The sequence below is a fragment of the Pocillopora damicornis genome, chromosome 9, assembly GCF_964200805.1.
Source record: "Pocillopora damicornis chromosome 9, jaPocDami1.2, whole genome shotgun sequence".
Classification (NCBI taxonomy): Eukaryota; Metazoa; Cnidaria; class Anthozoa; order Scleractinia; family Pocilloporidae; genus Pocillopora; species Pocillopora damicornis.
Window position 1 is genome coordinate 13,372,615 of NC_142678.1, and position 10,744 is coordinate 13,383,358.

Below are 10,744 nucleotides of genomic sequence, written 5' to 3' on the forward strand. Positions count from 1 at the left end.
CCTCGAGTGTTCAACTCGATAGTTCACAAGTGAGCGCATCGAACGAGTGAGATGTCGAGATGAACTCCAGAAGAGAAATTTCATATCTAGAAGCAACCATGAATTATTTTGTTTGTCATCTAAACACAATAGCTCTTTACTGATAAGAAAAACCGACTTTATTAATCAATGAAAATAAAGGAATCGACAATTCCTGAACAAATATCGCACAGTGGGTTGGCGCTGAGGCTTAAGATGGAAAAATGCGTTGAATAATGATTACAAAAACAATCATGGGCGTAATTTTCAATTTATAAAATTCTCATTCCTTGAGTTCGTCTTTACTGATGAGCCTCAGCATTTTTGTATGTGGCAATGAAAAATCAGACCTCGCATCTGCATCAAAGCTAAATACTACTGCAAGTGAATAAATGTATCATAGAATGTATGACAAACTTTTAAACCTCTCCGCAGGGGTTTTGGAAAGACTTCAACTTCTCGGAGAAATCCGATTAGTTTTAAAATGTGACTCCGACACTAGCCGAACAATAATGTGCAGTAACGGTCCAGCAGCGCTTAAATTGAACGCTCAAAAATGGAAACGGTTCAACAATGGATGTGTAGTGATTTGAATCATTCGTTGGAGCCAGCTTTCATTTAGCTCACGGCTATCGCTACTTCCCTGCATCAAACAAAACAAGGCCGGTTGAATAAACGATCGCGAGCTTGTTAAGGTTAACTCGCCCTCATAAAACGCCTGCACTAAAAGCTACCCCTATTCTGCTTCAGTGATAGCACTGTTAGAATACACAGACGTTGAGATCAATCGTAGGGATTCATCTTCCTTTGATTTATCACTTAAAGCCTCATTGCAAAAACAGTGGTTTTCGTATCAGTCTTTCATCTATATTATGTCCACGTGAGTGCACAGTTCCTTCAAACGAATGATCTCGTCATAAATGTGACCCTCCACGGGCAAACAGAGCATAAGGTGAACGAACGGCAGCGAGAAAAATTACACGCCGGCTTCCGAGCGGAGCCGGTGTTCATGGTTTGCACACCTAATTAAAATTTTCTATTGCTCTAATTGCACGATAAAAACAAACGCGCGAATTACATGGAACAAAGAAGTGTGTCGAGCTCGACACTGAATAAAATGAAACGCTGGCGAGTGAAATAGCACGCCGTTTAAGCGAGTAAAATGACGCAGTAACCGTGTCTAAAAATTTTCGTAAGCAGCGTACGCTTGCAGCCCTGCACGCGTGTCCATCTCTCGTTTTTACCCAACTGCAACTTCAGCGTGGTAAGTACGATCTATGTGGGATGAACGAATCTAGGAGACCATCGTTTTGTCAATAAGACACGTTTTCCGTGTGACGATTGCTAGTCTGGTCGTTCTAATCAGGAAGGATCAAGAGACAACAAGTCCTTTTTCCAGTCTTCTTGATTCTCTTCAAATAAAATCATCAAAGCTTTGTTTTGCATATTCTGCTTTTTCTAAAAAAGAAATACCGGCAAGCGCCCTTTTCTTAATCAGCGCCCTGTCCCTAATTACCGCCTTGTCTCGAATAAGCGCCCTCCTTTGAGGTGCCAAAAGTAAATAATCGCCCCGAGCGCTAAATCGAATCATTACGGTGAATGCCACGGCTGCAATTATACAGGGTCTAGGAACACACTTATTAAAATATCAAATCATACAAATACACCCAAAGAAAATTGTCTATCAACCCTTTCACTAACAGAAAGGAATCACATTCAGCTTCTCCTTATAATAACCTCACGTCATCCGACAAAAAATATATAACGTAAATTAGCCACCGTGAAGAGTTCGAAGATAACATTTCGAGAATGAGCCCTTCATCAGAGCGACTGGAGGAATTGTGGGTTGTGTGTATGTGTTTATATGAAGACCTTGCATACGCAGACCTTGCATATGCAGACCTTGCATAACCTAGTATACGTAGCCTAACATATCATGAAAATGTTATGCTTGATTTTCAACTTATTCTTTTTTTTCATCAGGTGTCTTCCAGCTCGGCCACATCCTCTGAGCGAACCCGGCAGATGCTGAGAGCTCGGATGAAATCGAACATCTGACTAGTGCAGGATAGAGGGCCGCTTACTGTGACAACAACTGCCATACCCTCTCTCCCTAGTATTAATCCACAGCCAGTGTGTATCGGAGGGGAGGGTGAAGAGTGCATCCAGAGCCGACATGCGCATTGCACGATTCAGACATGCCCACAGAAGCGAGTTCTTCATGAACTGTTGATTCATCTGAACAGACTCAATTTAAGCTCAGATAGATATGCTTGAGCGTTTAATTGATTTATTTCGAACTGCAAGCGTTCTTGTAATATAAATGTACATATTCATATTTTACGTATACAAAGAGCGAAAAGTGAGAATAGACGTAATTTTCATGAGACATTTAACCCGTGTGGGGTTAGAGTAAACGTGAATATAATGTTTAAAAAAATCATCACTCTACCGAAGTCCTGTTTGCAGATCTGGAGCAGAAATGTTTATAGCCAAAGCTTTAGAGAACTGCAATAACGAAAGAAAGGTATAGTTGAGATGATGATAGCTTACAAATAATTATTTTTTATCCATAATTTCCAAACACCGATTTTTCTTCATGATATTGATTAGATGTATATAACAGTAAATACTTCTTAATGCTTGTAAATCCAATTTCCATGATTGACACAACTTTTTACCATATTCTATCTATTTATGTACTACATGGCAAAACAATTTCCACAGAAAAGGTTAATTGATTTAACTATGAAGGAATTGATAACGAATTAAAAACGCTGCATTTCATCGTGAAACACATAATATAACACAATTATTTTAACGAATAAAAACGATTGTGAAGAATCGTTCGTTGAACTCTGATGTGTGCAGGGAAGAAACAGAGATTCCGAAATGTGTCCATCGAGAAACAAAAATGGATAAGCTTAACACTCAAGTCTCCAAAATGGTTTACCTGCCAAACCCTCGAACGAAAAAAGGAAAACAAAAGAAAAGAAAAACAAAGGAAAACAAAAGTAAAATAGTGTAAAAAGAATTAATCTTGTGCATGTTGTTAACATAAACTTGTGACGTTACACGGAAGAGGCTGACCGGATCGAATCTCCGTAACCGGTGTGATGTATGACAAATGTGTCCATTTCCTAAATCGTATCTTTATCCCAACCAATGAGACCGCTCTACTGAAATACAACAACCAATCAAATTTCAAGACTTGTTTAATTTAAAGGAATCAATCAAATTGCTGGAACATGAGAGAAATTTTGTATTGAGCGACTGAATTTTGTGATTTCAAAATGGATGTAATAAACTATATAATAATCAAATTTCAAGACTTGTTTAAAGAAATCGATTAAATTGCAGGAAAATGAGAGATTTTGTATCCAACGACTGAATCTCGTGATTTCAACATATTAGAAATAAAGTGGTAGTTAATTACCAAAATAAATTTCGTTATTGCGGTGATCTGAAATCCTGCTGTTTTTTTCCTGTGTGTTAAGTTGTCAAAGTCTCCGTGTGCGGCAAAACAGATTAGTGGCGTTGCTTTTGTTTCTTATTCAGTAGCCTGCGGTGAAATAATCAACCAGCCATGTCGTTTAAATCTTTTTCTGAAATTTATTTAAGTCATCGTAGCGGCAAAGGGTCCGTAAGATGCGAAAGATAGTTTGAAAAAAAATTGATGGAGCAAAATTTGAAAGAGATTACTGTCCACAAAACGGGGTACCTCCTGGAAAAATCGTCTTAAGCGCGGTACTTAACAAATAGGTTCCAAGTTGCCGTGCGTCTGTTCAGTAATAGATCACAGAGGACGTCAAAATGTGGTAAGAACATCAGTGACACACTCGGCTGAACCTCGTGTGCCACTTTTTTGTTCTTACCACATTTTGACGTCCTCTGTGATCTATTACTGAACAGACGCACGGCAACTTGGAATCTATTTGTTTTATATAATAAAGAATTTAAAAAGGTTTTAATGATGACGTTATCAATACGTTTGTCCTCCAATAGATCATAAGTGAGAACCAATTAAAATGCGCGCATAACTGAGCTTATTATATAATTTAGAATAGACCATGGAAAACTACATGTCACTGTAGAGCTTACATGTTCCAAACAGTTTTACTTCCGCTCGCTTAGTGCCATCATTTGGCTTAAAAGTTTCATTCAGATGTCGTACATTGCTCTCATCAAAGGCCAATATTACATCGAAATGACGAAAATCATCTTCCTTTACTTTTCTTGCTCGGTGGTTGCTGGCAATTCCGTGTTTCTTCAACACTTGCAACCCTCGTTCGTTCGATGGGAGTCCTTCACGGAAAACATCAGTTCCAGCGCTTTCAATCTTCCATTCGTTCCTATCTTTACGTTCCTGTGTAAGGTGCCTTAAAATTGCTTTAGCTGTAGGAGAACGACAAGTGCTCCCTCGACAAACGAACACGATTTGTCGATATTTAGAATCCGCTATCTTAGATTGCAACAAGGCAAATAAATGGTAAAGTGCCTCTATCCTAATTTGCAGCTTGTTAGAAGATTAAATTATTCAAATTATTCATCGCGCACGCGCACTGGGAATCAACCAACTTGAAAACATTTGGACGCTCTTTCTTTCAAGTTCTCGAATAACGACAGCTATAAACACCGAATTTTATTCCAATCGTTCGAATCCTGTGATGTAACTGACGAAAAGTTTATGTTTCTTTTCAAATTAAGGATACTTATTGGGTAAGAGTGCCTTCCATCACAAACGTGGAGGGGAACAAAGAGGAACGAGCTCGGAGAACAGAAGGCAGAAGCTTAAGACGGCGGGAGAAGGGATCTACACGTGGGCGGGAAGCGGGAGCAGAAATTGAAAAGGCACTCGTTTGTTGTTTCTTACTGCGCATCAACCAGTGAAAAACCTGTACCCAGCAAAGGGATTTATTTCCACTTAATTTCAATTAAGGTCTACCGAAGCATTAAAGATAATTTCATTCGAGAGGAAACATAAAATTGAAATCAGCCGGTGTAATTAGATACCTCTCGAAGTCGGTTACGTCATACGTCATGAATGAGAGAACATGAAACATGTAAACAGTGTTAGCAGTCGGAATTATTCGGCGAGCAAAGCGAATTAGGTCCAACGTCGTCTAAGGCCATATTGATCAGCCTCAGTATTTTTGTATGTGGCAATGGAAAAACCAGTCCTCGTTTCTGCAAATGCTTCTGTTAAAATCACACAATCACATAGCTGAATCATACCGCTAGTGAATAAATGTATCATAGAATGCATGAACAACTTTTAAAACTTTCTGCAGAGGTTTTAAAAAGATCGCAATTTCTCGAAGAAATCCGAGTAGTTTTAAAATGTGACTTCGAGACCAGCCGAATAATAATGTGCAATAACAGTCTATCAGCGCTTAAACTGAACGCTCAAAAATGCAAACGGTGTAACAATGGATGAGTAGTGACTTGAATCATTTGTTGGAGCCAGCTTTCATACATCTCACGACAACAGCTGCTTCCGGCGAAGAGCGAAAATTTAACATGATGGATATGAAATTAGTTCAATTAATAGTCCTTTTAATCAAACCGAAGACGGGAGAGGGGCGGGAGTTGGGAATCAAAGGCTTGCAAAAGAACTAGAGGTGGGAGAACGTGGTACGGGAAGTTGGAAGCTGTGGGGCAAGAGTCGTATTCGAAGTTCAACGAAATCATACAAAAAAGAAGAACATAAGGGAAAACAAGAACAAATTCAGCAAGTGGTAAGATTTACTGATTATATTTCAGTTTCCAATTAATACAAAAAATTTACAATTTTCGTTTGCGGGCAAGAGTTCCATTTTTCCTGCTTGAGTAGCCAAGCAGAGCAAAGGATTCGCATCATCTCACCCACGTGCTCCGCTAGCTATGAATTAATTAGCATTTACTGACAAGTTTAATTTGATCTCCGAGGATCATCATACTAATTTTTCACCATTTGATTTTGTCACGCGACAAAGTTCACAGCAGAAATTGGTCTTGCTTAAAAATTGTCACGCAGGAAACAACAGCTAAATGAAATACTAAATTTGATTAATGGAACATTCGACAAGAAAAGCACAAGTGTTCAAAACTATTTAAGCAAACATTGGGCCTATCACAGCAGTAACTGTCCACGCATTATGCTTAACAGACGGACAACGGCCAATGTTAAAATCATCGAAAGGCAGGAACACCATGATTAAAATGTAAAATGACGCACATGCATTTAGGGGAGACTGGATATCAACCTCTTTCACACACACAAGAGAATCACATTCAGCTTCTCCTTACAATATCCATACATTATCCAGTAAACAGGTAATGAGAATAAACAAATATCTCAGCTTATTGTTGTGTCAGATCGTGTCACCTTGCCACGGACATAAACAAAAATATTTCCTCGCTTTACAAAGAGATATATGGCAGTTACAATGTGCAATTTTATTAATACATCTAAAGAAGTGAGGACCACAAGGCTGGTTTCCAAATAAACATCATATCTCTAGCGTAAGCTTGGAGCCATCGATAAAGTCCCTATATGATCAATGATGCAATACTTATTTTCCAAGAAAATTCAAAACTGCATCGCATTTGCTAATAAATTGAGGCTATAAAAGCTTTTATTTTGGGCATGAAACTCAAGTCTCAAGTTTCATCATGCCATGGGAAAAATAAAGGCATTGTACTTATTATGTTAATTGCATGATTATTGATGAATAGGGTTAATTTATCGTTCATAATAATTAGTTGTTAAACTAAACGTGAAAGTAAGAAGGCAAAATCAGTGCGTTTTTTAAATGAAGATTACTTTGCTTGTTGAATCTGGAAACCGGGCTACTACGCAATGCATCCCTCAGTGGTCACTGCAATCCCTTGCAGAGAAGAGATAGACTCTCCCATATGGATAGGAATACTTCGCACAAATTCGCCATCTTTGGTGTATATTTCTACGTACAATTTGTCTGAAAAAGATTTCTCAACACCGACCACGGCGATCTGTTGACTTTCCCTGTGAAATGCAATTTTTGGAGAGAATAGAGACCTTTGCAGACAAAACTTGTTTAGATGATCACCTTGTTCGCTGAATATGTGAACAATGGTTGTATCCAATGGTTTTTGCACCACCATAACTCTGCCATCACTTACAGTAGTGATCTCGCACGGGTAAATCAAGATTTTTTCTCCAAAACTGCAAACTAACTGACCATTAGTCTCATAAACATCCACAATCCAATATTTCTTGCTCAAGTAACCCTTCAGCACCACCACTTTTCCACTATCACTGACTGACATTTTACACAGCTCAAAGTCGAAGCCCATTGTCCTGACGCGAAACGTGTGATCATAAACTTGAAAATCCAGTATGAGTCCACACGACTCTCTTCGCTGACTAAGACATAAATGTTGTCATTTATGTCTGTGGCCAGAAGAAACGACAAGGTTTTAATCAATAGTTGTTTACCGCTGTCATCAATAAGAGGAGGAAGTCTGAAACCTTGCACAAACTTGCCACTGTTGTCAAACACCTTGATTGTCAAGTCAACGTATGCTAAAATATATTGCCCGCTTGAGTTGGTAGCGATATCACTCAGATCCTTTAACCCGTGCTCCTCTTCGCCATCATGACCAAGTATCCGCGGTAATATACTACAGTCCTCCATACCCTGTTTACAAAGTATCTCTCTTACTCTCGCATCTCGTAGCAGATCAACTTTCTCCTCTCCTGTATCAATCATGAGCCATTTTGGCAATAGTTCTTTAGCGGGTACTGTTTGTATGACATTGTAGACGACACGATTGATAAGACAGACCGCGGAAATAACTTTGCGTCGTTCTTCCTTGTTAAATAAACCCTTCACTGCCCTGATACCTGTCTTGAGCTGTTCTTGAAGACTTTGCTGAACCACCGGCAGACTGTTAAGCTCCCCAATGCACGCTTTACATGGTGCTAAAACATCCTCGGGATGGTCTTTTTTTCTAATACTGTTGCCATTACGCGGTACTGCATTGCGAAGATGCGGTCATTTGGTGATAGCGCTTCATTAGAAAAGGCATCAGTTGCTCTTTCACGAGCACGTTCGAATCTCTTCTTTGCATCAGCGAGCTTTCTTCTGGCAGATTTAGAAAGCTCCAAGCGTTTCATTCCTTCAGTGAGCGACAAAGTTTCCGCACAAGCCGCTTGTACTGTATCCGCGCCATACTTACTCCTCGACCTTGTATCTTCAAATACTTCATACAGCAACTCTACTCCTTCTCTAAAGAAGCTAATACTTGCTAACAAATCTTTCCTTGATAATCCATCCAGCTTGGATCTCATGTCATCGATTTCTCGCATGATGATGCCGCGAATCTGTTGATCTGTTACATCGCCATCTTTAAGCTTTTTTGCTGCCTCATCTCTGCCTTTATCCACAAACCATCCAATAGTCGCTTTGAAAACTGCTGTTATGATTACAGACATAATGGCAGCTTGGAACTTAGTAAATAGAAGAAATTGAGAGCTTTTTTCAGCGAATCTTCACAATAAGCAACGTCTCAAGCGTCGATGAACGCAAAGAAAAAAGCAAATGATGGCAAAATTTATGGATGATTGCATTTGTGGAATGAGAATTGCTGTCAGCCCAAAAAATGAAACAAAACAAAGCATAACAAAGAGCCCGGACGCACTGGGCAAATTTTTGTTTATTTTGCGAAAAAATCTGTCACTAGTTTCCTGAGATAAGTGCGCCTGGTGATTTTTAGATCTAGCAAATTCTGTTCAGGCTTACCAAACTTTAAGGCGGGGGTAAACCTGAAAAAATGCCCATTTTTCACTCATTTTTCACAGCTAGGACTTACTTCAAAACTTAGGCACACTATATATCCCTGGAAAGCTTATGACTTGAAGATCATGAAAAAATATATTTCAGACTCAACATGTCAATTGTAATAGGATACCACTCAATTAATTGAGCCACCTGCTGGGTTCTACCAGGGGTTACTTAAGAAAAGATAACTCCTTCTGAAATTAATAAAAAATAATGTTTTTAGTATCAATTCAAAGAAGACATGTTGCTTATTGTTATAAGCAGAGGGATTTCTAATATGTTGAAAACATTTTAAATGATGATCAATTAAATTTGACATGGAAAATCAGAGTGGTGTTTCACTTCATAACTTTAAGTACATACATCATATGGAAAATTGCTCTGCTTATAACACAAAACTTATCAAAAGGAACAAATGCTGAAAATTTCAGATCAATTGGATAAATTGTTGTCAAGATATCTTTTCTTGAAGACAAAATTATTGCGTAATGAGAAAATAGCCTTTAAACTTACAGATAGCAATCAAACTTAATTTTTTACAATATGTAACCACTATAGTGGCCCAAGTGTCCATATTTTGTCCACAGGAGTATCTAAAAGTAATTTAAAAGCCTCCTGGTTCATAAGTAACTTCTTCAGCTTCTCGAAGGGCTTCCTCTCGATGAGTCCTCAGAAGTCGCTTCCCTTGACGCCATCTCTTTTCCTTCTGCATAACCTGCAAATTGGACTTAGCCAATCTTTTACTGTCTTTTGCATGTGTTGCCACTCTTGTACAAACACCACCAGGGATACAAAGCCTCTCCATGATTTTTAGCCTACTAAAAGACTCAGCGGTTAATGTCATATGATTTCCCTAACTGGGTCACACCACTGGATGGTGGAAGTGGACTGGATTCCTCACAGGAACTACACTGAAGGGAAAACTGTAACCCCCACTCTTGCACTTTTATCTTCCTCAAGAGTTAAGGTGCCTAAAGACAAATCAAGTGAAAATTGTAAGATAAATTGGGCAATTTTGTTATGAGCAAAGTAAAGACCTCAAGTCAGAAATACACATTCTGTGATTTTTCCCCATAATTTTTTGTTTACAGTGTATATGCACAATACCTTAAAATCTTTCTCTTACCCAATCCAAGATTTAATAGATAAATCAGCGTATTTAGCAGGGAAAAACTGGAACTATGGGTCGATATGATATGGGAAATAAGTCATAATCGAGAACAGAGAAAGACAAATTTAAAAAAATTTCTCACCTTTCTCACACACGTGTGCCTTTGAGACGGCCGTGGATAAATTTTTCACATTTATTAATCTATATCCCTTGCTTTCCTTGGTATTGAAGGTATACTCTTCATCAGAGCTGTATAAAAGAAGCGGTATATTTAATTTTCTTTCTGGAGGAACCAACGGTTTCTTTAGAGTCCGAGTCGGAGAGCTGATTTTCATCCCGCGAAGTGCTCGGAGTTGAGGCGGCGATTTCGTCAACATCAGGAGCTGTTTCTTCAGACTCTTCTTTCTGTTTTCGCCTTCCAGAAAAATTTCTCTTTCTTTTCTTCCTGTAGACAGATCTACTTTTCTCTCCGACCATTTTCGATATAACTTTTCCTTTGATTATAACTTTTCCTTTGATTGCTCCGAGTACACCGAGAGTCACATTCGACCAAAACTGCCTCTAAATCTATCCCATAATGGTTTTGACCCTAGAATTTGAAGGAAAGTGTCAATCAAGAAAATTTGATCTCTATTTTTAGTCGGAGTATTTCAATCTGAAGCCCGCCGAAATTGTTTCTGAGTTGCGCGGCAATCAACGGTGAAGATGCAAGATTAGTACCTTCAAAATACAACTAGTGCGGTTCCCAAGTTTACATTCCAGCTGCATCTCCAGGGCCAAGTGCTGTTCAATTTATATCGGCTGAAGTAGT

At 38.7% G+C, this 10,744-nt stretch overlaps 1 long non-coding RNA gene and 1 pseudogene across 1 annotated transcript; both read right to left on the reverse strand.

Moving 5' to 3' along the window:
* Positions 1-6,852: 6,852 nt before the first annotated feature.
* On the reverse strand, positions 6,853-8,476 carry LOC149040236 (uncharacterized; annotated as a pseudogene).
* A 458-nt stretch (positions 8,477-8,934) lies between these two features.
* LOC149040237 (uncharacterized) lies at positions 8,935-10,504 on the reverse strand. Its single transcript, XR_016179901.1, has 2 exons — positions 10,076-10,504; positions 8,935-9,793 (listed from the first exon to the last, which is right to left on the reverse strand). It is a non-coding gene; the product is annotated as an uncharacterized LOC149040237 (long non-coding RNA).
* Positions 10,505-10,744: the final 240 nt, after the last annotated feature.